Source organism: Lathyrus oleraceus, chromosome 5 (genome assembly GCF_024323335.1).
Source record: "Lathyrus oleraceus cultivar Zhongwan6 chromosome 5, CAAS_Psat_ZW6_1.0, whole genome shotgun sequence".
NCBI classification, from domain to species: Eukaryota; Viridiplantae; Streptophyta; class Magnoliopsida; order Fabales; family Fabaceae; genus Lathyrus; species Lathyrus oleraceus.
The window spans coordinates 381,315,860-381,320,951 of NC_066583.1; the positions used below are offsets into that span (position 1 = coordinate 381,315,860).

General features: G+C 36.1%; 1 long non-coding RNA gene across 1 annotated transcript; it reads left to right on the plus strand.

Annotated features, from left to right (window-relative positions):
• The first annotated feature begins 1,600 nt into the window (after positions 1 to 1,600).
• On the plus strand, positions 1,601 to 3,698 carry LOC127084939 (uncharacterized). Its single transcript, XR_007788841.1, has 2 exons — positions 1,601 to 2,219; positions 3,400 to 3,698. It is a non-coding gene; the product is annotated as an uncharacterized LOC127084939 (long non-coding RNA).
• Positions 3,699 to 5,092: the final 1,394 nt, after the last annotated feature.

A 5,092-nucleotide genomic window follows, 5' to 3' on the forward strand; every position in this document is an offset into this window, starting at 1 on the left:
TCCAACAAATCTATGCCTATGTGGAGTCAACCATGTGTCTTTCACATAATTAATAAATCCACTATAATCAACACATGCTTGCTCAAGTTGATGCAACCGTTGACCATACTCAACCTCATCACTAGCCCATACAACTTCCATCCATAATGTGTCTATCGTCTTTTGCAGGTCATTCACCACATGTTGTTTGCATTTGGCACCAACGTTTTTGTTAATGTGAAATCTACATAGCAAATTAATCGAGCTGGGAAACACAACTTCAATTGCTTTCGTCAAAGCAAGATCTCTATGTGTCAAAATCACTTGTGGACACATGTCTTTCTTCACAAACAACTCTTTTAATTTCTCCAATACCCAGCAAAAATTCTCTGTTTGCTCAGACTCCATATACGCAAATCCAACAGCAAAAGTTAACTCGGTCGATGTCATGCCAAAAATTTCAAACAAAGGTTGTCTATATTTGTTTGTCTTGTAGGTGTTATCCATAACTAACACAATCGGAAAAATATTCAACAACTTAACTGAATTAGGATGTGCCCAAAATATCTCTCTCACCACTTCCGAGTCATCCTTTTTTCTACTCCAATACACATACCCTGCATCCTCAATAAGCTTAAACAGATGTTGTATCTCACTCCTAGGACCTCTTATCTCTTTTTGTATCACACTCTTATGCTTGTATACTTGCGTAATCCGAGTGACATTCTCAGGATAATTGTCTTGCAAGGAAAACAATATGTGTCTAGGTGCTACATGTCTCTTTGCCAAATCAGCGACATGTTGCTTCTCATCTGTGGTCAACCTACCAATAAACGAATGACCTTCTAATCTATCAGGTAAACCATGATTATGTAACCCACATTTTACATCAATCTTCCAACCAGATCCATCTTTCGCCGGAGTCGACCTGATTTTAAATGGGCATCTACATTTTTTGGACGCACTTTGGGTACCACTATCACTAATCTTGTGTTTCCCACCTTTATCACAACCAAATATTATTTTGTTACTTCTCCCTCTCTTCCCCGTTTCAGTATCTGAACGACTGATAATAACAGTTACATTATTATCGATTCCAACCTCTTTAATCCATCTGATAACCTCTTCTCGTGTACCAAATCTTTCCGTCGTCATAAACGCATCAGTAGTATCTACACATATTTGGGGAAGATTTTCCATTCCTGCAAAATTAAAAAAAATTATAAAAAAAAAGCGAACCGGAACACTCCATGAAAGAGTTCCGGAACACATATAATACAAACCGGAACACTTCTCCAAAGAGTTCCGGTATGTATAAATTTGTTCACCGGAACTCTTTCAAGAAGTGTTCCGGTTTTGTAAATTTTTTCTGATTGAACCGAAACTCTTTCATGAATTGTTCCGGTTCATTGATTTGTGTGTTCCGGAAGTCATTCTTGAAGTCTTCCGGTTTGGGAAAAATACATACCGGAAGTCTTTTTACAGGAGTTCCGGTGCGAGGGGTGTGAAAGTGTAATTTCTGAAATTTTCAACTGAATGGTAAAAATGAAATGGTAAATTGGTTAAAACCAATTAAGGGGAGAATGAGAATTTTTAAAATTTTGTAGCGGTATGAGGTTAACTGTGGGTACCAAAGTGATGAAGTTGAATTCAGATTAGGAGGGATTCTCATTGGTGTATGGAGGGATTCTCATTGGGGTTGGGGCGCTGAGGCCCAAAGTGATGAAGTTGAATTCAGATTAGGAGGTACCAAAGCGAGGGAGAAGAATAGGGGTTAACACATGCTCACTTCATTCATGTTCGTTATGTTCTGTTCTCCATTCCACTCTCAAAACACCTCGCCGGAAAACAACATCTCCGTCGCGCTGGAAATCGGCTCCAACAGAGGCAGGGGGCCAACAACCACAATCCTTACATCAAACTCTTCGTATTATTCTCCCTTTTCAATATTCAATCTTGATTTCTCCTAATCTCTATTAAAAAAACCAAACCAAGCCAGAATACCTCATGAACCCTAGCTTTCAAATCCTATATTAAACGAAACAAAGGAGGTATAAAATCCTCCAATTTTAGGGCTTTGATTCCTCAGATAAAACCCTACATGTTTGCAACAAGAACTAGGGCGAAACAGGGGCGAAAGGCCTATCTACTAGGACGAGGAGCTTTTGAGTTTGAAGGTGGAGTGAGCTAAAGAAGATGACGCAAACAGATCAAGAAAAATCCAGAAGGTCTTCAATTCGGTAAGTGATTCAAACCTCTAACTCTATCTAGTTTCTGCGTTCTTCTCCTTCTACCCCTTCTTGTGCTTTCTGAATTGTTGCTCTTGTTGTGTATGAGAGAGGTTCATAGAGGAAACATGTGAAATTTGATTCAAAGTGAGGGTGTGAAATCTAAGAGTGCGTGAGTAATGATGCGTAAGGTGAAATTTTGAGGGTGATGATGAATTTATAGGGAATGGAATCTAACAGAACTAAACTCTGTTAATTAGCTCAAGTTGAAATTCAGTTACAGGTTACTCACACTGTTAGTTATGAAAGTTTGTGAAAATTAGTTAGTTAGGTGATTCAGTTAGAAGTTAGAGTTAACAAAATTTCTGTTAGGACTGTTAGAACAACTGTAATTAGATTTAATTGTTAGTTTTGTGATGTGAAGTTAGTTTCATGAATTTTGTTAGTAACTTGTTAGGTTAGATTAGTTAGTGATGAAATGGATGAAGTAATTGCCCTGTTGAAATATGGTTATGTCAGTTTGAGTTTGGATGTTGTTAGTTAATGGCTGTTAATTATGTTATGCTTATTTATTAGTTATAGAAATGAAGAAGGCAATATGGTTGTGTCAGTTTGAATAACCTTGCTTGCAATTAGTAACAAATGTTAGAATGCGATGATAAAATGTATCTCTCAGTTTTAGTTAGTTATAGTTATGAATTTGGTTAGTTAGAATGTATGTTGAAACAGTTGGGTAGTTGGCTGAGATTGAATTTAATTTGGATGAAGTTTTGAAATTAGTATAGAATGGATGGCAAGGTTAAAATAGTCAAATTTTGAATGAAAAGTTAATGAATTTAGTAATTGGAATTGTTAAACTTCTTCACTTGCTAAAAATGGTGATATTAGTATACCTTCGGATGCAGGTTGGCAAACAAAAGCTTTTGTTATGTGAACTTGTTTAAACTGTCTTGCTAATGTGTTTTGTGTATTGGTCTGGAATTTTTAGATTGCATTGCCATGGTAATCACTAAAGTTGAATAAAATTAGCATGTTGTTTCTATTAGAAGGTTTAGGTTAGATCTTGTCTTTTGCTTTGAAACATGTCATGAAGTTAGATTTGTGGTGCACTGGTTTTGAATTGACGTGGATGGTTAATTAGCAATGTCATGTATTGGTTTGTGACTAATATGCTTGGTTTATGTTGTTGTAGGAAAGAATGGGCATGCTTGGTAAAATTGGGCATGATTGAAGGATTAACCAAGGCTTGAGACTTTGGTAAAAAAGTCAAGAATCTTGAAGAACAAGGTTATGGATAATGTTGTAATTAGGGTTAGGGCTAGTAGTGTTGACTTTGTTCAACTGGTTGACCAAAAAGTCAACAGTTGACCAAAGTCACCTGTAGGTCAAAGTTGTATTTTTGTGTGTAGAACTTGTAATGGGATATTTGATGATTTGTAATGCAAATGGATGTTTGATAATAAAATGGTCTTGAATGATTTATGTCGTGTATATCAAGTAACACCCCTTCATGATTTGGATCTTCTAACTTATATTTGAAATGACCTTGAATTTTGAACAATCATCATATTGATTTTGGACCTTGCCTTAGCTATGAATTGCTATTATCTTCTTGGATGAACTTTGAACATTCCTTAAATCCCAATCAAACAACTAGGAATAAAGTGTATAATAAAGCCCATAAAGAGGTCCATGAATGCAATGTAAACCTCCATAGTTGCCCCCTGATGATCTTTGTACCTTATGATTAAATCCAAACCAAAATGCAACACCCATAATCCATAAGTGCTAAAAGTCAACAAATTAGGGTTTTGTGAACTCTGGTTCACAAAGTGAGCTTCTCCACTTGAATACATCAATCAAGACACATGCTTTATTCTTGGGAAAACCCTAGTTTCCTGCTAGTCATGGATAACAAGAACCTCTGAATCCAAGATGCTTAATGCAAATGGTAAAATGAATGGGTTATGATACTAATGCATAAGGAAATGAATCACCAACCAAAATTCAGATGAAAATGAAGAGGGGGGGAGGGGGGGGGGACAAAATTTGGGGTATGACACCAGTTACAACTTTGAAAATTCAGATTCTGCAGAATTATGAATTGCAGAAACGCTCGTTGTTAAAGCCCATATTGAAGAGAATATGAGAAGATCAACAAGGAAAATAGGTTTTACTCAAATACTCAAGATTCTGAACTATTCCGAGACAACAAAGTAAATGTTGATGGCGATTTTGTCCATTTTGCTCTTATGGTCGAATCCGAATCCGTTAAAATGGAAGAGGCTTTAAGTGATCCAAAATGAATTTGTGCTATGAAGGAGGAGTTGGAATCTATAGATAAGAATAATACTTGGGAGTTGGTTGATCTACTGGACGGGAATAATCTAATTAGTGTGAGATGGGTGTTCAAAGTGAAGGAAAATCCCAGGTGAAATAATTAAGCATAAGGCTCGATTAATTGCAAAATGATTCTTGCAAAGAGAAAGCATATACTTTGAAGAGGTATTCACACTGGTTGCTAGGATTGAAACCATAAGGCTAGTTGTTGGTATTGAAAATAACAACAATTGGTCCATATATCAAATGGACGTCAAATCTGCATTTTTGAATGAGCCGTTTAAATTAGAGGTGTATGTAGAATATCCCTCTGGTTTTGTTATGAGAAACCTAGAGTTAAATTTCTACAAGTTGAAGAAAATTTTTGTATGGTTTGAAGCAAGTTCCAAGAGCTTTGAACAAGAGAATATATGATTTCCTAAATGAGGTTGGCTTCAAGAAATGTGTATCCGAGCATGGTGTGTATGTGAAGACGAATACAAGTGAATGAGTGATTATTCTTTGTCTATATGTAGATGACTTCTTAATAACAAATAGTAATAGAA